The sequence below is a fragment of the Callithrix jacchus genome, chromosome 2 (genome assembly GCF_049354715.1).
Source record: "Callithrix jacchus isolate 240 chromosome 2, calJac240_pri, whole genome shotgun sequence".
Classification (NCBI taxonomy): domain Eukaryota; kingdom Metazoa; phylum Chordata; class Mammalia; order Primates; family Cebidae; genus Callithrix; species Callithrix jacchus.
In genome coordinates this window covers 74,235,428-74,259,096 of record NC_133503.1, presented here as the reverse complement: position 1 = coordinate 74,259,096, position 23,669 = coordinate 74,235,428, and the positions used below count along the sequence as shown (strand labels likewise).

The 23,669-nt window shown below is 48.6% G+C and overlaps 2 pseudogenes; both read left to right on the top strand.

Moving 5' to 3' along the window:
* Nucleotides 1–11,011: 11,011 nt before the first annotated feature.
* Nucleotides 11,012–11,733, top strand: LOC100412320 (glyceraldehyde-3-phosphate dehydrogenase pseudogene; annotated as a pseudogene).
* A 191-nt stretch (nucleotides 11,734–11,924) lies between these two features.
* Nucleotides 11,925–12,329, top strand: LOC108589487 (large ribosomal subunit protein eL30 pseudogene; annotated as a pseudogene).
* Nucleotides 12,330–23,669: the final 11,340 nt, after the last annotated feature.

The following is a 23,669-nucleotide window of genomic DNA, read 5'->3' as shown; positions in this document are numbered from 1 at the left end:
GGCATCATGGTGACTGCCCCAGACCCCAGACCTGGGTCCTAGCCCTCCTCTCCAGGTCACTCATAACTTTGCTCAGTGGTGCAGCTCCTCTGGCCTTTTTGCCTCTCAGCAGGCCACAGAGCCTTTTCATACACTATGCACACAGTGTGGATAAACTATTCACACTATGATTTGCACATGATTCACATGCTATTCATATTACAATTCATAATGCTATTCACACTACCATCTCTGCTAATATTCACAGTACTGGTCTCACACTAGTTACACTCCTATGCTCATGCTATTTTATATACAACTTGTGCATAATTCACACCACCATTCACACTTCTATTCACACTGTTTGCACACTATTCATGCTGTTACTATTCACACGATTCACTGCTATGTGTATGCTGTTCACACTGCAATTCACAGTGCTATTCACATTGCCTTTCCCACTACTTTCACACTGCTATTTACAATACTACCCACACGTCACACTACTGTTCGCACACTTCTCATACTATTCAGACTACTATTCACACAATATTTACACTGCTCTCCACACTGTTGACACTACATTCACAATACTTTCATACTGTTATTCACACTGCTATTCATACATTACTCACTATTCACACACTATACATGGTACTGTTTTCATACTATTCACAATACTCTTCGCAACACTACTCATGCACTACTGAGGTTGCAAACCTCTCTCCCAACCCCTCTCATGGTTCTTTTGTTGTTTTTTGTTTGTGAGATGGAGTCCTCCTCTGTCGCCCAGACTGGAGTGCAATGGCCTGATCTTGCTCACTGCAACCGCCGCCTCCTGGGTTCAAGTGATTCTTCTGCCTCACCTTCCAAATAGCTGGGATTATAGGCGCACACCACCACACCTAGCTAATTTTGTATTTTTAGTAGAGACAGGATTTCACCATGTTGGTCATGCTTGTCTTGAACTCCTGACCTCAGGTGATCCACACACCTTAGCCTCCCAAAGTGTTCCCCAAGTGCTGGGATTACAGGCATGAGCCATGAGCCTAGCCCCTCTCACCTTGATAACTCCTATGCACCTTCAGATCTCTACTGAATCCTCACTTCTTGTGGAGGACTTCTTGAGTCCCCTAGACTCACAGGTCACTTTCTGCTAGGTCAGCCCTCACTGTCCCCTCAGATATTTTCTTTGTTGCCAAATGTGTCTCAGTGTCGCTAAAGTTTATTTTATTTTATTTTATTCTATTTTATTTTATTTCATTTGAGATGGATTTTCACTCTTGTTGCCCAGGCTGGAGTGCAATGGTACAATCTTGGCTCACTGCAACCTCTGCCTCCTGGGTTCAAGCAATTCTCCTGCCTCAGCCTCCCAAGTAGCTAGGATTACAGGTATGCACCACCACATCTGGCAAATTTTGTATTTGTAGTAGAGATGGGGTTTCTCCATATCGGTCAGCCTGGTCTTGAACTCCCAACCACAGGTGATCCACCTGCCTTGGCCTCCTAAAGTGCTGGGATTACAGGCGTGAGCCACCACACCTGGCCTCCAATGTCTCTAAAATTTGTGCATGTTTGTCTCCCCATCTCCCCACCCAGACCCTATACTGGCAAGGCTGAGTCTGCTTAGCTCACTGCTCTCACCCCAGCACCCAGCACAACCTGGTACCCAGTGGACTCAGGTTCCAGGAAGATCTGTGGTGTGTGTGAGGGACTCCAAACCTAGGCAGGCTCATCCTTGGCTCAGAGATCTTACACCACACAGCCTTCAAAGGGCTCAAGATGTGGCCTTTCTCCCAGTGGCCGTGTGCATCTGGTTATAAGGCAGGGGCTGGATCAGATAGCGTATCATTCCATCCAAAGACTCCAGAGGCCTTAGGTACAGGAGATTGAAGAGGCAGGATCAGGTTTCCCTGCTCTCCACCTGATGTGGGCCTCTGTGGTTACCTAACAGGAGAGCTGGAGGCAGGTCTAACTTAATGACCAGATAATAATTATTACTAGTTAGCACTACCCTTGTAAATAAGCACTTAAAGTATTTCTTCTTTTAAGAAGGCCAAACATGATGGCTCATACCTGTAATCCCAGCACTTTCAGAGGCCAAGGAAGGCAGATCACTTGAGGCCAGGAGTGCGAGACCAGCCTGGCCAACATGGTGAAACCCTGTCTCTACTAAAAATATAAAAATTAGCCAGGTGTGGTGGTATGCACCTGTAATCCCAGCTACTCAGGAGGCTGAGGCACAGGAATTGCTTGAACCCAGGAGGTGGAGGCTGCAGTGAGTGGAGATTGCACCGCTGCACCCCAGCCTAGACAACAGAGTGAGACTCCATCTCAAAAAAAAAAAGAAAGAAAAAAGGCTGGACATGGTGGCTCATGCCTGTAATCCCAGCACTTTAGGAGGCCAAGGTGGAGAGATCATGAGGTCAGGAGATGGAGACCATCCTGGCCAACATGGTGAAACCTCATCTCTACTAAAATACAAAAAATGAACCAGGTGTGGTGGCGCGCACCTGTAGTCACAGCTACTCGGGAGGCTGAGGCAGGGGAATCACTTGAACCCAGGAGGCAGAGGTTGCAGTGAGCTGAGATCACACCACTGCATTTCAGCCTGGCAGCAGAGCAAGACTCAAAGAAAAAAAAAAAAGGGATTAGACATTTATTCACCCTTAAACCTTTTTACTCTCTCAATTGCCTAGCACAGTCTTTCTTCCACGGCAAAGGAAAAAAAAACCAAAAACTTCAGCAGCTGCAGCTCAGCCTGGTCTGAAAATCCGTTCAACAAACTCTTACTGCGCACCCACCATGTGCCAGATGCAGCCTACTCCCTCATAGAGCGTACTCCTCAGGAGAGAGGAATCTATGAATTGGTCTCATGTACCTGGGACCTGACCTTCCCAACTGTGACTTGCACGATCCCCATCATGCCGGGATGACCCATAGATCATCATCAGAACTAACATGTGTCCAACCCTGTAAGAGCTTAATGCATACTCGCTCATTTAATCATCATCATAACCCTATGAGGCAGGTACTTCCCCTTGTATGGATGAGAAAACTGAGGCACAGAGAAGAGCTAGGCCTCCCTTTTGCCCTCCCAGCACCTACCCAGCCAGGGGTGGTGGGGGGTGAATTTCTCTAGGAGTCCAGTAAAAAAACAAATAAATAAATGACCCGGCTCCACAATTCAGAGCTCCACAAAAATGCAATGTGGGTTGCCTGAATGTTTCAGCCTTGGCCACAGGTCAGCTCTCCTACCAAAGCCAGAGAAGATGTAAAAGGTATTTCACGTCCAGAGAAATTCTCTGAAAAAAGACCCTTCCCTTTGGCCCTGCCCACTAATTATCAATGCCATGGGACTTTTTCCTTATTAAAGCAAGCTACATCAGGGAGCCCGGGAGGCAGGGAGAGGTGGAGTCTATCACATGCTACAAGCTGCTTCCAGGCCCAGTCTGATCCCTTGAGGTTATGAAAGGCACAGAGAGGTAGCCGCCCAGCACACACTGCCCAGCACCTGCTCCATGCCGGAGCCTCCTTGACAGAGCAGGGCCGGGCTGGGCTGGCCTGCAGGCACAGAGCCAAATCAGACCCCTGCCCTCAGAGAGGCTAGAGGTGCCCATGCATGATGCATACAAAACTGAGCTGCACACACACACAGACAGAGGAGGAAATCCACTGCAGCTGCGGTCAGGGAAGGTGAAGCGGGTGGGGAAGGATGGGGAGAGGAGAGCAATTCAGCTGAAAGGTGAGAATTGGTGCCCTGTGAGGTCCAGGGCCAGGTAGCAGCTGGGAACAGGGGCCTATTCAGAGCACTGCACAAAGTCCAGGAGGCCAGGAAGCCTTGGGGCTTGTTTAGGGACCCCCCCCCCAATAGCTGGGTATTCACAGAACGAGCGAAGAAAGCACATTGGGAGCAAGGATGGGTTCTGACAGGTGGAAGGCCACCCTGGGCCCAGTAGGGCCTTTAGATGCCACACAGCAGGTATGCAAGATAGTAAGTACGAAGGACCATTTGTGATGTGGTCCCTCAAGAGTCTATTTTTTTTTTTAACCTTTTTTTTTCTTCTGTTTTTGAGATGGGTTTTCACTCTGTGGCCTAGGCTGGAGTGCAGTGGTGCCATCTTGGCTCACTGCAGCCTCCACCTCCCAGGTTCAAGTGATTCTCCTGCCTCAGCCTCTAGAGTAGCCGGGATTACAGACACATGCCACCATGTTCTAATTTCGTTAATCTTTCTGTAGAGAACAGGCCTCATTATGTTGCCCAGGCTGATCTCCAACTCCTGTGCTCAAGGGATCCTCCCACCTCACCTCCCAAAGTGCTAGGATTACAGGTATAAGCCACCACACCTGGTGAGTTGCTTTTGGCAGAGGCAACTGCTGGCAAGGCCTCAAGGGCCACTGATACCCCCAACTTTCACCCCAAGAAACCCACTCCATGAGGGAGCTCAGAGGCCAGAACAGAGAATACAGACTTGTTGACATAAGAGGAAAAACCAGGCTTCCTGTTTGAACCTATGCAGGTACTGGAAGCTCTGAGTAATGCTGAATCTTGGCCTGCCCCAAAGGCGGCCTGCGGTGGGGGCTTCTCACAGTTGCTGTCAAGAGCAACTTTCAAGCATTTGCTTACAGGGGACGTGAGGCCTGGCCAGTGAGTGCTGTGTAGAGGAACACTGCATCCATGTAGAAGCCACAAGATGTGTGACATCAAAGCCGGCCGAGCATCAGCCTCTCAGGCCGTTCACTGTGGCCAATTGCCCTCGATAAGAACCCAACATCAGAAACCAAGGATTTCTCATGTGGCTGGTGGCCACTTTCACAGTCCCTGGTGGCCTTTACTCCCACAAATCAGGCTATTTCTAGGCCCTTGGACACTAGAATCGTCTCCTTTTGCATGGCCTGGGGTGGAGCTAGTGAGAGATACCATGGGGCTCGGGACTCACTCTGGGCCAGAAAAGCTGGTCCACTCTGCATGAATTCCCTGTGGGACTAGGGGCAGGGCCCTTGCCTCTCCCAGCCCAGACCCCTGTCTGTAATGAGACATTGCAGTGGAACAAACACTGCACGCCTCCACAGAGGTACAGCACCACGAGCGGTTTGTCACGGAGGTGCAGCACCTGAGCAGGTTAAGCACTGGGGCATCAACAACATGAGTTGACATTTGCTGTGCTCCTCCACCCACCAGACTGGGCTAGTGCTTTATCTCACTTAAATCTCACACCAATATTCCTGGACATGCTTCTATTTTAAAGCAAACATTTGATCATATTTTTCAACTTTATTGAGGCATAAGTGAAGTTTACTGAGCTATACATATTTAAAGTATATAACTGACAAGGTTTTTTCCCCATAGATATTAATTTTAATTACTTTGAAACTACATAATTTATTTTTTTTAATTAATTTATTTATTTTGAGATGGAGTCTCACTCTTGCCCAGGCTGGAGTGCAGTGGCATGATCTCGGCTCACTGCAACCTCAGTTCACTGCAACCTCTGCCTCCCAGGCTCAAGCAATCCTCCCACCTCAGCCTCCCAAGTAGCTGGGATTACAGGCGTGCACCACTACGTCTAGCTAACTTTTCGTATTTTTGGTAGAGACAGGTTTCACCATGTTGCCCAGGCTGGTCTCAAACTCCTGAGCTCAGGCAATCTATCTGCCTCGGCCTCCCAAAGTGCTAGGATTACAGGTGTGAGCCACCACATCCAGCCAAAACAACATAATTTAGTACCAAATGTTTAAAAGTGAAGGGGAGAAAGCAAACAAAACACACTGCCATGTGTGTACCTATGCAACTTTATTGCATGCTCTGCACATGTACCCCAAAACCTAAAATGCAATAAAAAATAAAAATATAAAAAAATAAAATAAAATAAAAGCACCTATTTAAATTGCTAAAAACTGTGAAATAAGTATTATTTGTATTTGGCTGGTTATACAAAACTCAAAATTTTTCTTTTAACAAAAGGTAGTAGAAATCCCAAATTAAGAAAAGACTCATTAAAGTTCATGTTTACTAACCTAGCACCATAATTCCAGTCTCAGAACCTCCCACGCAGCTGGAAAAGGATATAGCAAGAGGTGAGATATCGAAAACATAATGGTGGTTCTCAACTTGGGGCCCCATTTTGCTTGTCTAAAGCAAAAAACAGAGGGTTTAGCAAAGAAGAAAATCACTGAGGCTGCAGATGAAAACAAAAGCCTTTGGTTGAGAAGCTAAAGGAGGCCCTCAAGAGTGGTGGAATCAGGGTATCCAGAAGGCAGTGCCGGAGTCGGCCTCGTGAACTAGGGGGTTTCTTTCTTCCTGACATCAAGTCCTTTTTAATTTCTTTTAGTTTTTTTAGCCAGGTTTGGTGCATTATAGTTCTCAGCCAGATACATTCCAGCCACGCTGGCCAAACTGAACCCAGGTAGGAACTCGAGCACGATCATCAGCAGGGAGGGGAGGGAGGCATGAAGGGTGGCTGCAGCTCTGCAGGCTGGTCTGAGCCACCAGTCAATAAGTCTGAACATGTTTACACCTGTGCAGCTATTACTACAATCGATATGATAGACATTTTCAGCACTCCCAACCGTTTTCTTTGTAATCCATTCCTCCTTCCTTACACCCCAATCCTCAGGCAACCACTAATCTGCTTTCCGTCAATATAGATTCCTTTACATTTTCTAGAGTCTTATAGAAATCAAATTATATAGTATAAACTGTCTTTTGTCTGGATTTTTTCACTCAACATAATTATTGTAAGGTTTATCCATGTTGTTGCACATACCAATAGTGAATTCCTTTTGATTGCTGAATACTACTCCATTGCATGGATATACCACAGTATCTTTATCCATTCCCTTATTGGTAGACATGTGGGTTGTTTCTAGCTTTGGGCTATTATAAATAAAGTCACTATAAATATTTGTGTAAAATCTTTGTATGGACATGTTTTAATTTCCATTGGGTAAATATCTAGGAGTAGAACATCTGGATCATATAATGGATACGTGTCATATCTTTTCAAGGAACTGCCAAACTGTTATCCAAATTGGTTTTATATTTGTATCAGCAATATAACTGCTTCACCTCCTTGCCAACACCTGCTATGGTCAGTTTGGGTTTAGTTTTGTTTCATTTTGTTTTTCAGCTATTCTAATTGATGCAGTGGTGGTACCTCATTGTGGTTTCAATCTGCATTTCCCTGATGACTAATGATGCTGAGCATCTTTTCATGTGCTTATCAGCCATTCATATATACATGCAATCAGGGAAATGGAAATTAATATTTCATGTATGTATATAAAAATATTTTGGTGAAATGTCTGTATAAATCTTAGCATCTCTGAAACTGAGACACATCTTACAATCGATGGCTTGTTATAGCTAAACTGCTTTTCCTTTTGAGGTATGACATAAAGTATGGTATATCTTACAATTGATGGAGATTTAGATTTATGAAATACATAAAGTCACTTGCCTTGGGTCACACAGTGATTGAAGACAGAGGGTCAAATTCTGAGCCTGTGCTTTTTTTTTTTCTTTTTTGAGATGGAGTCTTATTCTGTCACCTAGGCTAGAGTGCGGTGGCACAATCTCGGCTCACTACAACCTCCACATCCTGGGTTCAAGTGATTCTCATGCGTCAGCCTCCCAAGCAGCTGGGATTACAGGCACATGCCACCAAAGCCGCCTAATTTTTGTATTTTTAGTAGACATGGGGTTTCACCATGTTGGCCAGGCTAGTCTTGAACTCCTGACCTCAAGTGATCCTCCTACCTCAGCCTCCCAAAGTGCTGGGATTACAGGCATGAACCACCATGCCTGGCTGAACTTGTGCCTTTAAATGTCACATTATCCTGCATGGTTAGAAGAATCAGAACTGAGTGTGTGGTCAGTGGAGAAAACTGCACTTGTGTGCTCTAAGTGCTACGTCAGAGAGCTCTGGAATGTCCAGGCTCCAGACTTCCAGGCCTCGGCTGGCCTTGGTAACTCTCTGCACAGCAGATGTCTCCACTATGAGCCTTCAACTAGCAGGACTTACCAAGAGCAACTATGTGCTAGGCTGTGGTGTAGAGCAGACAGGATGCAGTCTCTGGCCCGTAGGACTCAGAGCCCAGAAAGGAAGATAAGAGAGACCCAGAGGACAGACACTTAGAGGCTGGGAATGCTCCAGTGAGGGAAGAATGACCGAAGGCCTGAGCAGTCCTCTAGTGCTTTGTGTCCAGGATAAAGAAGTCAAAGTGGTATGGTGCAGAGGTTCCAGGCTTTTTAAGCCCTAAGTTTCGATCCTGGCTCCAGCCCTTATGAGCTGTGTGACCTCAGGCATGCAGCTTAACCATCTGAGCCTCGTTTTCTCCATCTGTAAAATAGGAGGCAAATTATGCTAACGGGGTATTTTTATTCTTACTTTATAGATGAGAAAATAGACTTACGAATAAATTTAAAAATGTATCTAATCTAGGTACAGTGGCTCATGCCTGTAATTCCAGCACTTTGGGAGGCTGAGGTGGATGGATCACGAGGTCAGGAGTTCAAGATCAGTCTGGCCATGATGGTGAAACCCCATCTCTGCTAAAAATTCAAAAATTAGCCAGGCACAGTGGCATGCTCCTGTAGCCTCAGCTACTTGGGGAGTCTGAGGCAGGAGAATTGCTTGAACCTGGGAGGTGGAGGCTGCAGTGAGCCAAGATCTCACCATTACACTCCAGCCTGGGAGACAGAGTGAGACTCCATCTCAAAAAGAAAAGAAAATGTATCAATGTATCTAGAGCACTTGGCTCAAACACAGGGTCCTTGGGCTTTAAAGGATAGCTACAAATCGGATTGGCAGGGAGGAAGAATGAGACGATCCCAAGAAAGGAAACCTGTGTGATCCAAGACAAGGAGTGTGGACGGAGGGGAGGTGCCAAGGTGGGAAGAGTCAGCTGGAGTAGTGATTCCAGGGCATCCTCCTCTAAAAGGCCTTTGTAGGGGCCTCCAGGAGCAGCTCCTAAATCCTGCCCAGTGTCCTTTGTTGGGCCAAGAGCCAAGCAACTGGAGCTGCATGGGGTAAGGAGGCTCAGAGGACCAGACACTCCAAGCCAGACCCTGAAACTGACCCGAACCTTAGTCTCAGCAGGTGTCATGGCCGTGATGTACTTGGCCCTCTGGGGTGGCATGGTGGGGATCTCTGCTGATGGGGCTGCCCAAAAGACAGTGGTCCAGAGGTCCCCACATGCCTATTCAGGTCCTGGCTAGCCCCCAGCCCGCTGTGGTTCCCATGGCTAGCCACTTCAATGCTCTGTGGCTCAGTTTCCCCATATCTCAAATGGGAATGTGAAAACATGGCAGGCCTGCCTGCCTGCCCAACCCACAGAGCTGTGGTGGGGATTGAATGAGCCACTGAAAGCATGTAAATGGGCTTCGAAAGCTAGATGTTAGGCTGATGCAAATCCAGCACAGTCCAGGGAATCACAGAGCTATGAACTGTCACACCTTGTGGGGACCCTAAAGAGATTTTACTCTGACACTGGCATTTTCCTGATGAAGTAATTGAAGCTAAGAGATCTGAAGTAGCTCACCTAGCGTCACATAGCTAGTAAGCCGGGATTCAACTCTCAGTTTGATTAATGTAAGCCAGCTCTCACCTCTCTACCTCACAGACCTGCAATCTCTGGGGTCCTTGGGCACAAAGCAAAGTGAAAAATAAAATCAAGAGCCAAGACATTCTCTCTTTTTTTTAAAACTATACTTTAAGTTCTGGGGTACATGTGTGGAACGTGCAGGTTTGTTACATAGGTAAACACGTGCCATGGTGGTTTCTGCCATCAACCGGTCATCTACATTAGGTATTTCTCCTAATGCTATCCCTCCCCCATGGTCTCTCTTAAAAGACCTGGGAAGCTGCTGATTTCAGTACAAAGCTTGGAGGTATTTGAAAATGCCTGGTCTCTTCAGACACAATTATGGGGCCTCCCCCAGAAGCCTTCCTTTGGCCTCAGGATTGTTTCTGAAGTTGCTGCTCAAATCCTTCTTATCTGTAACATGGGCATTGAACACCTCACGGGTTTGCATGGGCTGCCATGTTGGTCAACCTTCTCCACAGGGCCAGGCGCAATGGCTCATGCCTATAATCCCAGCCCTTTGGAAGGCAAAGGTCGGAGGATCACTTGATAGGAGTTTAAGACCAGCCTGTGCAACATAGCAAGACCCCATTTCTAAAAAAAAAAAATTAATTAGCTGAGTATGGTGGTGCACACCTATAGTCCCAGCTACTCGAGGGGCTGAGGTGGGAGGATCGCTTGAGCCCGGGGAATCTGAGGTTACTATGAGCTATGATCAGCCTGGGTGACAGAGTAACACCCTATCTGTAAAAAATAGAACAAAAAATAAAGTCAAGCACAGTGACTTAAGCATATAATCCCAGCACTTTGGGAGTCTAAGGCAGGCAGATCACTTGAGGTCAGGAGTTTGAGACTAGCCTGGACAATATGGTGAAACCCTGTCTCTACTAAAAATACAAAAAAATGGCTCTCTGCTCCTCCTGTTCGACAGGCAGCCACATCTTGTCTCCCATTGCCAGCCACATCCCTGAGACACCACGGGGAAGGTGAAGGTCGTAGTCAACGGATTTGGTCGTATTGGGCACCTGGTCACCTGCGCTGCTTTTAACTCTGATAAAGTGGATATCGTCGCCGTCAATGATCCCTTCATTGACCTCAACTACATGGTCTACATGTTCCAGTATGATTCCACCATGGCAAATTCCTGAGTCAAGGCTGAGAACGGGAAGCTTGTCATCAGTGGAAATCCCATCACCATCTTCCAGGAGTGAGATCCCTCCAAAATCAAGTGGGGCAGTGCTGAGGCTGAGTATGTGGTGGAGTCCACTGGCATCTTCACCACCATGGAGAAGGCTGGGGCTCTTACGGGGGGAGCCAAAAGGGTCATCATATCTTCCCCCTCTGCTGATGCCCCCATGTTCGCGATGGGTGTGAACCATGAGAAGTATGACAACAGCCTCAAGATCGTCAGCAATGCCTCCTGCACCACCAACTGCTTAGCGCCCCAGCCAAGGTCATCCATGACAACTTTGGTATCGTGGAAGGACTCATGACCACCGTCCACACCATCACTGCCACCCAGAAGACCGTGGATGGCCCCTCCAGGAAACTGTGGCGTGATGGCCGTGGGGCTCTCCAGAACATCATCCCTGCCTCTACTGGCGCTGCCAAGGCCATGGGCAAGGTCATCCCTGAGCTGAACGGGAAGCTCACTGGCATGACCTTCTGTGTCCCCAATGCCAACGTGTCAGTGGTGGACCTGACCTGCTGCCTGGAAAAACCTGCCAAATATGATGACATCAAGAAGGTGGTGAAGCAGGTGTCAGAGGGCCCCCTCAAGGGCATCCTGGGCTACACTGAGCACCAGGTGGTGTCCTGTGACTTCAACAGCGACACCCATTCTTCCACCTTCGATGCTGGGGCTGGCATTGCCCTCAATGACCACTTCATCAAGCTCATTTTCTGGTATGACAATGAATTTGGCTACAGCAACAGGGTGGTGGACCCCATGGCCCACATGGCCTCCAAGGAGTAAGACCCCTGGACCACCAGCCCCAGCAAGAGCACGAGAGGAAGAGAGGCCCTCACTGCTGGGGAGTCCCTGCCACACTGAGTCCCTCACCACACCGAATTGCCTCTCCTCACAGTTTCCATGCAGACCCCTTGAAGAGGGAGGGGCCTAGGGAGCCCCACCTTGTCATGTACCATCAATAAAGTCCCCTGTGCTCAGCCAAAAAAATAAATAAATAAATACAAAAAAGTTCAACTGGGTGTAGGTGTAGTAGCGCATGCCTGTTATCCCAACCACTTGGGAGGCTGAGAGAGAATTGCTTGAACCTGGAAGCAGAGGTTGCAATGAGCCAAGATTGTGCCACTGCACTCCAGCCTGGGCAACAGAGAAAGACTCCATTTCAGCTTTTTTTCTCGCTCCCCCGCCATCTTAGCGTCTGCTCTTGGTTGGGGGCCATCCCGCACCTAAGGCAGGAAGATGGTGGCCACAAAGAAGATGAAAAAGTCGCTGGAGTTGATCAACTCTAGGCTCCAACTCGTTATGAAAAGTGGAAAGTATGTGCTGGGGTACAAAAGCAGACTCTGAAGATGATCAGACAAGGCAAAGCAAAATTGGTCATTCTCGCTAACAACTGCCCAGCTTCGAGGAAATCCAAAATAGAGTACTATGCAATGTTAGCCAATACTGGTGTCCATCACTATATTGCAATAATGTTGAACTGGGCACAGCATGTGGAAAATACTACAGAGTGTGCACCCTGGCTATCACTGATCCAGGTGATTCTGGCATGCCAGAACAGACTGGTGAAAAGTAAACCATGCAAAATTTTCCTTTAATAAAATTTTTCTGAGCTTGTTTAAAAAAAAAAAAGACTCAATTTCAATAATAATAATAATAACTTTCTTCATAGGATGGGATATGATAGACACGAAAGTGCTTTAGAAAGAAAAAACAAGCATTGTTTACACAAAGCAACACAGGGTCTACTCCTGCGATGTGATGGCTACAAGTGTAGGCCGCCCTTGGGAGACTGCAAATGGTGAGCTTAAACACAACCACAGGAGATGCAGTGGCTGAAGAACCTGGAACCTGGGTGGCTCAGACATTCACAAGCTCTTAGAGACTCCAAGCCGCTTAGCATCAGCTTCACAGAGTCTTTTTAGTTAAGGAAAACTGATGGGTTTAAACGTACAGATTCTTGACAGCTTTTGCCAAAGGAAAAACAGCTGTTTCTAGGACATTTCCTCATTTTCTCCTGTCCCAAGACCTCCTTCTCATCAGTGCCTGGTGCTGTTTTTCTTCTCCTTCTTCTACTCCTTCTTTTTCTTGAGGGTTGGGGGATGGCAGAGTCTCCAGTACAGGCAGCACAGAGGAGAATTTCACAGACTCAGCACATTCCCATCCCACTTCTCAAAAATTCAGGTGCCTGATTTTCCCTTGTGACGTGCATCTTAATGGTGAGCACGAGGTACAGTGAGTGGTTTTGAAGGCAGGTTCCTTATCATGGAGCATTATCTGCGCCATCAAACTACACTTGAAGAAAAAAGCAGTTTCAACATCAAACCTGAAGGTTTGACTGTTAAAAGGAAGAGCCAGGACAAAGCGACCACAGCTTTTATCACAAATTCATGAGGGCGGCATGCGGTGGGAATACTACATTTTGGGCCTGTTGCTGAGAATGCCTCCACAGCCTTTGAACAAAAAACAAACCATGCTATGGAAATTGCCGGTAATCGTCTTTACCTACAGTTTCAGAGGGCGCACACCAGGCCTTGCGGTTGTGGGCACCGTTTCATGCTGGGGTTTGCGTCCCTCCTCTGTTTGGCATAAAGAGAGTGGAACAGATCAGGGCCTCAGATCTGTGTGCACCTGCGGTCGCTGCAGAACGGGGAGGCGGATTGCCGAGATAAGGCGACAATGGAAAGTTTCTCACCTGAAAGGTCCGGGGAAGAGTCAGGAGGTCTGTGCGCAGGGGAGACTCATCTGCCCCGGAAAAATAGGGACTCGAGAGGAAGCCAGCCCCGCAGCCCAGCCTCCTCCCCCAAGGAACCCTGGCCCCACAAGTCTCACTTTCTCAAATGTTTCTTCAACATCAACACCCAGGGACTCCTTGCACCCACTGAAAGGCAGTATTCACCTCCATGTATCCATAGTTCTTCTTAAAAACAAAAAGAGCGTCCGGGCACAGTGGCTCACACCTGTAATCCCAGCACCCTGGGAGGCTGAGGTGGGTGATCACCTGAGGTCAAATGTTCAAAACCAGCCTGGCCAACATGGTGAAACCCTGCCGCTACTAAAAATACAAAACTTAGCCAGGCATGGTGGCAGGCACCTGTAGTCCCAGGTACTCAGGAGGCTGAGGCAGGAAAATGACTTGAACCCCAGGAGGCAGAGGTTGCAGTGAACAGAGATCATGCCACTGCACTCCAGCCTGGGTGACAGAGTGAATGAGATCCTGTCTCAAACACATCCAAACAAAACAGCAAGCAGCTTCAATGACGAGTCGATCTCTGAGCAAGGGACCCTGTATCTAGAGCCCCAATGAGCCCCATCACAGGTCCCAGTGCTGGGCGAGGCACAGAGTGGGCCAGGTGCTACTGAAAAGGGGGCCCCCAAGGCCTTCTGAGCTTCCAACCTCTCTGGGGGTCAGGGAACTCAGTAGCCTGTGACTCCATCAGTCCCAAGGCAGGCCTAGGCCTGAGCCAGGCTGGGAGCGACAGCTGGAGAGGGTTAACCACAGGCATGGAGGAGGCGAGGGAGAACATTCCAGGGGTGCCAGTGGGCAAAAATGAGACAGAGGAAGAAGGCAAACTGGGGAAGAAAGTCCCAGGCTCAATCATTCAATGCTTCTGGTTTTGTTTCTTTTTTTTTGAGATGGAGTCTCTGTCGTCCAGGCTGGAGTACAGTGGCACGATCTTGGCTCACTGCAACCTCCACTCCTGGGTTCAAGTGATTCTCCTGCCTCAGCCTCCCGAGTACCTGGATTACAGGCATGTGCCATCACGCCCGGCTAATTTTCATATTTTTAGTAGAGACAGGGTTTTGCCATGTTGGTCTTCAAACCCCTGACCTCTGGTGATCTGCCCACCTCAGCCTCTGAAAGTGCTAAGATTGCAGGTGTGAGTCACTGTTTTTGTTTTCTTAACCCTTTTTATTGTGAAAAGAAAAACATTCAGGAAAAGTACCTAACGCATAAATGTATAACTTAATGCATTATGACAAAGTGAACACTCATGTAGCCACCTCCAGGATCAAGAAATAGAACATGGCCTGTCCCCCGGAAATGTCCCTCCTACATCGTTCTCCCTCACTCCTCACTGAAGGTGACCACTATTACAACTTAGGGTAATCACTTGCAACATTCCAAGTTTTCCCCCAAGCCTGCTTCCCCTTAACACTGTGGAACAGTTTCCCTGGTTGTGAACTCCATACGAATGGACTCGATCACATCCATCCTTTCAGCTTTCGCTCCACACGTGGTGCTGAAGGTTCATCCGTGTTGTTGCCTGCAGCCATGGCTCCTTCATCGTCATGGCAGCTGGCCCCCTTGCCTACACTGATGCCCTAATTCTCAGTTTGCAAGAAGCCAAGGCTTGGGGAGCCCAGAATCCTTTCTTGCCTGCACCAGCCAGGGGTGCCTGGTCCCCCACAGGCTCTGGAGCTTTGCCCAAACTTGCTTTTCTCCAGATGGCCACCTGCAGAGACAGGTGAGGACGAAGGGCAGAGTGCTCCTGACTGCCTCGGCAGAGCTTTCCTGGGGGCACACCCGGGGCTCTGAGTTGCCCGATACAGCCTCAATGCAGATGACTGATGAGGACACTAATCCATGGCTGCTCTGCCAGCTCTGAAACCAGCTGGGCACTGGGACCAAGCAATAAACTGGGGCACATCCCAAATGAGAAGCAGGTGGCTTCTTAGGACCATATTTCTCAACATCCTGCCCTTATGGTTTGCTCCTTATCCAATGTGGTTCCCATTTGAAGGAGCCTAAACCCTTATGAAAAATGATAGAAATTATAGCTCCCCATCCCAGCCTGGTTGTTTGGGATATTGGTATAAACATGAAGGCAGGGCCACCCTGATTATAAGGTAGAGGCACTGAGGAGAGGTGGGGGAGCCAGGCAAACCCCCAACATGCCTTTCCCTGCTCCTTTCTGCATGCAGAGTAGCCAGTTCACCTCTCCCAGGCACCTTTGAAAATGTGGCTCACGCCATAATCCCAGCACTTTGGGAGGCTGAGGCAGGCGGATCATTTGAGGTCAGGAGTTCGAGACCAGCCTGGTCAACATGGTGAAACCCTGTCTCTACTAAAAATACAAAAATTAGCCAGGTGGGGTGGTTCATGCCTGTAATCCCAGCTACTCAAGAGGCTGAGGCAGAATGGCTTGAACCTGGGAGGTGGAGGTTACAGTGAGCCTCGATTGTACCATTGCACTCCAGCCTAGGTGACAAAGCGAGACTGTCTCAAAAAAAAGAAAACATGGCTGAGTAGGAATTAGTGAGGTGGGTGCTGAAGTGCTCATTCTCAGGCCTCATTCAGTCTGGGGAGGACCCAAATTTCTGCCCCAGTTCCTCCTTCCATCAGTCCCCACGTTTAGGCCAAGCTAGGTCCCACCTCTGAGCTTCTATCCATGCTGCCTGTATGTCCTCTCACCTACCCAAGGTTTACCCCTCCCAGGCCCCAGGAGCTACTCTAATTCTTTGTGGAATATTCCTGGGTGGTTGGTTCAGAGACCCACTGATGTCCTGCCCCCAAACGCCTGGCATTCCTCCTCTTCTGAACCACACCAATTAGCCCTGATTACAGAATGCGTGCATTGTTCTCTAACAGTTTCATATGTGCAAGCCCCAAATCCGCAGATGGGGAGGGTGCGTAGATGGTGGAGGTGGAGCTAAGCCAAGCCTCTGGTCCTCTCTGGGCCTCTGTTTTTCCATCTTTGAAAGAAGGAGATGGCACAGAAACTCCATGAGCCCCCTTCCCCAAAACCCTGAAACACTTTGGCCTGGATCTCTGGTCTTCAGGAAAGACAAGTGACAATCGGCTGTCCTTCTACCCTCAGTCTCCACCCTTGGGCCCTGTGCCAGGAAACCTGCTCCCACCAACCTCCGCTCAAGGTCACAGCCCTTGGCCTCCACCCCCAGCCCCACCCCCTGCCACTGAAAGGCAGCATTGGGGCAAACATCCTAAACCACTGAATGCTTCTAAAAATACGGTGTTTTTGTCAGAGAGCAACCTTCTACTTCCTTCGGGCTTTAATCTCCATGCAACCCACGGAGGAGAAGACATACTTACAATAACAGTTTAAAGCTTTCATCTTCCTTTGGGGTCTACCTCTCAAGGATTTTGAATCCACAGCTGGGTGGTGGTAACCTGTGGTCTTTCTGAGCATGCTCAGATCCATCAGCAGTGGCTTGGAGACTGACACACCTGGTCCTGCTCCCGAACTATGGTCAGGAAGAAAAGTCCAGAAGAGAGAGACTGCCAAACTGGCACAAACTGGCCATGGAACACTATGCAAGTTTATTTATTTATTTTATTCTTTTTGAGACAGAGTCTTGCTGTGTCACCCAGGCTGGAGTGCAATGGCGCCATCTCAGCTCACTGCAACCTCCACCTCCCAGATTCAAGCGATTCTCCTGCCTCAGCCTCCCAAGTAGATGAGAGTAGAGGTGTGCACCACCACACCCAGCTAATTTTTGTATTTTTAGTAGAGATGGGGTTTCACATGTTAGTCAGGCTGGTCTTGAACTCCTGACCTTGTGATCCACCTGCCTCGGCCTCCCAAAGAACTGGGATTACAGGGGTGAGCCACCATGCCCGGCCACTATGCAAGTTTATAAGGCCCTTTACTGTCTGCACTCTAGGGAGAAAAATTAATGCTATAGGGTTGAGCAGAATAAAATCAGGGCTCCAGCACAGAAATGGGAGGAATGGAGGCACTAACTCTCGCACAGTCCCTGGACAGCAGAGACAATAAGTATTTGCTGAACTTTTCATGAAAACCAAGAAATAGAGCATGGCCTGTCTCCTGGAAATGCCCATGTCCCACCCACATGCTTCCCTCTTCCTCACTGAAGGTTACCACTATTCCAACTTAGGGTAATCGCTTAGAACCTTCCAAGTTTTCCCCCAGCTTGCCTCTCCCCTAATACCACAGAATCGTTTTACATAGTCAGATCAGATCTGATTGGGCAGATGGAAAGTTCTCCACACAACCTTGTGAACTGGGCACTGGAAGGATGTTGACTGATGGGGACAGAGAAGTAAGGGCCTTCTGGCAAAAGGAACAGCATGGGCAGAGGCCAGGCCACATTGAACAGGAAAAGCACAAATGCTCTCCACGTTTGGCAGAAATGGAAGTATGGAAACTCTCCCACTAGGTCTGCAGACACATGAGCTCTTGCTGCCTGCCGGAAACACAGGTACAAGAAGGAAAAACAGGGACAGTGACCAAAGGATCATCTATAAACACCGACTCTGTACCAGGCGCTGTTCTAAGCACCACCCACGAGGGTCCTGGCAACAGGACTGAGCTGTCATTGTCCACATTTTTCCTGGAGGGAAACAGAGCCTCAGAGAGGGGAGGTTCTTTGACCCCAGATTAGTGACAGAGCCAGATCTGAAACCGTGAAGCCCAGCTCCTGATCAACAAGCCCATGAAGGCTGCACTTGAGCCTCCATGCAGGCCAGGTTTGTGCTTGAAAAGTCAGATTCTGGCCTTCCTGCTCCGGCAGGTGTCCAGGGAATAACCCCAGTGCCCATGTACTCAGGTCTCCTTTGGGCTAAACACTCTCTGCTCATTGCTTCATTTAGGCCCCCAGCAACCCTTGAACTAAGTCCTGCTGTTTGTCATCAAAACCGGATGAGGAGCCAAGGCTCAGTGTGATGAACTCACATAGTTTGTAAGTGGCAGAGTGGGGATCTGAACTCAGATCCCCCTGCTCCCAAATTCTATGCCCCTAACTTCTGTATTCTAAGGCCTCTCTAAACCTTACCCCCTGCCTGGGAATTCCAGACTGTGAGTAATTCAAACATGTCTGAAAGAGTCAAAATCACTATAATTTCCTAAAGACTTTAATAGAGACAGAACATCTCACTTCAAAACAAAAAAATGATCAACAAAACTGCCAAGGGGGCTCTGAGTCACTGTCTTGGGCTTCTCCCTGTTTTGGAGAGGGAGGTGTGCAAAAGAGCTCCAGGGCACAAGCAGGCCTTAAAAGAATAAGGGTGGGGTCCTGGCCTTGGCCCTCAAGTGCTGTTGAATCCTGTAGTGTCTTGACATTTCTGGATCTGTTTCCTCATCTAGAAGATGTATTCATTTCCCTGGTGACCTCTGACACTGATTCTGGAATCACTGGTATCAGATTACCCCAAAACCCCAGTGATCCCCACAGATAAGGAACAAAGATACTGTATTTACTGGAAAAGTCCAGATCAGAGAGGCTGCCAGGGCACAAACTGGCCATGGAACACTATGTAAATGACACACAGCTCAGTAAATTTGCTCCTAGGGCTTAGGTTCCTATAGATTTGCACACAAGTCTCTCTCCATTGCAACCCTTGCCACTTCTCAAGGACCAGTTGGAGCTACTAGAATTTCCTTGTCTGGTGGTGCACAGCCTTGACCAAGGTTTGTCAAAGACACCTGCAACAAAGGCCTCCTTCAAGCTAATGCACAATCACCCTTCCAGGGGGAAAAAGGTGATTTATGGATTCATGACCCTGAGTCATAAATCTACCAGCAATCTGCTGCAGTTGGGAACAGTAGCTTTCTGGCCCTTGGCAAGCCTGCAGGTACTTGTGAGTCATTTGGCACAGGTGCATTTCAATTGATAGAGCTGGATATGGGTCCTGAAAGGTTAGATGTAGAGAGAACCTCATTTCAAATGCCCTGGGGGAAGTCCTTGGCTTCTTAGAATAGGTAATACCACTGCCTGGGTTTTGAGTGCAGTTGTGTACACTGATGTATTCGGAGTATGAGGTATGGTGAGGAAGGTGTGGCAAGACTGACACACACACATTTAAGTGTGTGAGTATGTCCAGAATGGCCCATGTTGTGTTCCTTAGAGCAGTATCCCAGAGTTGTGCCACATGGTAGCCCTGCACATGTCTATAGCAAGTTCACAGAAAAACAGTCTAGACCACACACTTCAGGCCAGGGCAGGCTGTCCCCTCATGATGCACGGCTGAGCATCTCATCTCTCACCAAGCCCATCAAACCTGTAATTGCCCAGCTGGCTGGTAATGTCTTTCCACGGGGTCTGACCAGGCTTCCCAGACTTCAGATATACACTGGTGTCAAGAGCATGAGTTGGCAGGGAGAAGCGTTCCAGTTCTTCCGTCCAGGCTCTTCGATCAGGCTCAAAGCAGTGCGCTGGGTACGGAATGGGACTCCTGGATCAGTCCTCAGCATACAGGGCTCCACCTGTACCCGCAGAGTTCTGAAGGGAGTGGGGGGTGAGGGTTCCACTTTCTGCTGCCCAGAGAGGACTGAGCCCAGGAAGAAACAGGCTGCTGATCCAATACTTCCCAGAGAGGGACAGAAAGTGGCCAAGGCAGCCCCTCTCTGGTGGGCCATTCCCTATTCTGGGAAGTACTGTGAGATACTTCTGAAGGTCCCTCAGCTGTGAGTCTCCTATCTGCCTCATCTGAGAGTAATTGTTACCTTCCTGCAATCTGTAGCACCAACCCCACTGAAGTACCCCAGAGACCAGAGCTGTGTGATCCTGGACTCCATGGGGCCACTGAGGGGTGGGTGAAAGGCAGGTGCCCTGCTTCTTGGCTTAATGCAAGTCAACAGGTTTGAGCACTGCCTCATCCAAGCAAGCACGAAGCTATTCCAGCCGGAGTGCGTGGATTCTTCCTGCAGGTGCAGGTCATTCATGCTGCAGGCAGCCCTGGGCCCTGGCCTCCACACTGCATTCCTGGGCAGACAGGAAGCACCTGATGGATATCTGCCCTGCCTCGTCTCTCTTCCCATCAGGGTCCAGCCAAGGTACTGGAATGACGACAGAATTTCTTCCAGATCAAACTGGTCCGAGGAGCAACAGATTGAAAAGACATGAAATGGGGCAGCTGCCTTTGTGCTCCCCAGTGAGAGGCCCTAATGCCAACGGGCAGCCTGCAGAGTAGGGAGGAGCTGCCCTGGGCCCCACAGCTGCCATGTCCAGGGAAGAGTACACAGTGACGAGGCTCCCAGGGCCACTGCTGAGCTCCTGCTCCGACTGCAAAGGCCTGGGGAAACCCAAGGAAATGTCTTCAGTTTAACCAACAGCTCTGAGTTTCCCACATACATGCTGCAGGACCCTGGAGTCACCCCATTTGGGAGCATCAGTTCCTCCACATGTCCAGTTTCCTTGTCTGGCATTTCCCAAGGGGAACTCCACAAAACACCAATAGATGTGCCATGTAAAAAAGGTGGTGTGGTCAAACACATTTGGAAAATTTGAGGTTAAATAAAACGAAATGATTGTTTTCTGAGCAGAATATCTCAGTGCCTTTATTTAACATGCAAATATGCATCTCAAAAATGCAAGAGGAGGCTGGGCACCGTAGCACACACCTGTAATCCCAGCAGTTTGGGAGGCTAAGCCAGGAGGATCTGATGCCAGGAATTTGAGACCAGCCTGAGCAGTACAAGGAGACCCCACCTCTACGAAAAAATTTAAATTAGCTGGGTGTGGTAGCAGGCACCTATGGTCCCAGCTACTCAAGAGGCTGAGGTGGGAGGATTGTTTGAGCCCAGGAGATTGAGGCTGCAGTGAGCTATGATTGCACCACTGCATCCCAGCCTGGGCAACAGAGTGGACTCTGTCTCAAAAAATAAATAAGGCCAGGCATGGTGGCTCATGCCTATAATTCCAGCACTTTGGGAGGCTGAGGCGGGCAGATCATGAGGTCAGAGGTTCAAGACCAGCCTGATCAACATGGTGAAACCCCATCTCTACTAAAAATACAAAAAAATTAGCCAGGGTTGGGGGGTGGTGTCTGCCTGTAATCCCAGCTACTCGGGAGGGTGAGGCAGAAGAATCTCTTGAACCTGGAAGGCAGGGGTTGTGGTGAGCCGAGATGGCGCCATTGCACTCCAACCTGGGCAACCAGAGCAAAACTCTGTCTCAAAAATAAATAAATAAATAAATCCAAGAGGAGGACAGAGTGGACTATTTGCCAGATGTAATCTAACTTTTTCTCATAGACTACCATAAGACTGGGGTTTATTGGAATCCTTGGGTGGCCTTCTTTTATACCTAATGCTGCCGTCCCCTCCCACTGCCCAAGGAGCCTGGTGAGCTGGGAGAGGCGAGCTGAGGCACAGGACCCTAGAACTGCACTGCCCAGTTTGGCAGCACCACCAGTCACGAGTGGCTACTTACATATAAATTAACTGCAATTCAATTAAATGTAAAGTGCAGCTCCTCAGGCACACCAGCCCCACTGTCAGCGCTCAATAGCCACATGTGGCTAGTGGTTACTGTACTGACAATACAAAGAATATTTCTGTCACTGAAGAAAGTTCTGGAGGAATGGCGCTCATTTAGGTTCTAGAGATAGTGGGAGACAAGCCCAGAGACATGGAAAAATTCTCAGAAATAACTAAACCAGTTAGTGCTGTCAGGACCCTTCACATCGCTGCAATTAATGAACCCCCACAGTCTCAAACATCCTGTTTGCAACATTTTGATAATGGCATCCTGTTTTCTTTTGGAAGGAACCAGGTTGGATTGATTAACAAATACAATCATTATTTAACCTCAGAACTTGGTTTCGAAATTAATTTACAATAAAAGAAAAAGTCCTCACTAAATAATCTCTCTAATTACATGTTAAGGGCTCAGAATGGAAAACATTCAGGAACACAAAAGACCCAACCAAGCTCATTAGCTCTGTTTGCCTCTAACTTATCTCTATGGCAACTCACAGAGGGACCAGGGAAAAAAGGCTTTTAAAATCAGTTCATCAAGAACTTCATCCAGAACAGCCACAACACAAAACGCTTTCAGAAAGACTTCGGTTGATGAAATGGCGAGAGTATGTTTCCTGATCACAGATGGGCACAGGCATCGGGAAGCCTCTTCCTGGAAGCCCTCGGCCACCTCGGTTCACCCTGCAGAGGTCTTTCCAATGGCTGGAAGGTGCTTGGTCCTGTAGCCCACACCCATGGTGGAGGGGCTGCTGGTGAAGGTGGTGGAAATGCTTCTCTGAGCATGGCGGGGAGAATAGGAGTGTGTATGTTCCCAAAATGAGGACCACAGATATAGAAGGAGCCAGAAGTCTAATTATTCCTACAACTGCAGCTCAGGGTTCTGAAGGTTTTTCCACTGAGACTCTCACAGGACAAGTCTTGCCAACACAAGGATTCCTTTCTTTCTTTCTTTAGACGGGGTTTCACCCTGTTGGCCAGGATGGTTTCGATCTTTTGACCTTGTGATCTGCCTGCCTCGACCTCCCAAAGTGCTGGGATCACAGGCGTGACCCACCATGCCCGGCCTCCCTGCCTGCCTTCCTTCCTTTCTTCCTTTCTTTCTCTTTCTCTTCCTTTCCTTTCCTTTCTTTTATGAGATGCAGTTTTGCTCTAGCTGGAGTGCAGTGGCAACATCTCGGCTCACTGCAATCAAGCGATTCTCCAGCCTCAGTCTCCCAGGTAGCTGGGATTACAGGCACCCGCCACCAAGCCTGGCAAATTCATGTATTTTTAAGTAGAGATGGGGTTTTACCATATTGCTCAGGCTGGTCTTGAACTCCTGACCTCAGGTGATCCGCCAGCCTCGGCCTCCCAAAGTGCTGGGGTTACAGGCATGAGCTACCATGCCCTGCTTTTTTTTTTTTTTTAAAGATAGAGTCTTGCTCTGTCACCCAGGCTGCAGTGCAGTAGCACGATCTCAGCTCACTGCAATCTCTGTTGCTTCTCAGGTTCAAGCAATTCTCCTGCCTTGGCCTCCAGAGTAGCTGGGATTATAGGTGCCCACCACCACGCCCAGCTAATTTTTGTATTTTTGGTAGAGACAGAGTTTCACCATGTTGGCCAGGCTGCTCTCGAACTCCTGACCACAGGTGATTCGCCTGCCTTGGCCTCCCAAAGTGCTGAGATTACAGGGGTAAGTCACCCCGTCCAGCCAAGGATTCCTTTCTTTCAGACCAATGCTCTGCTAACCT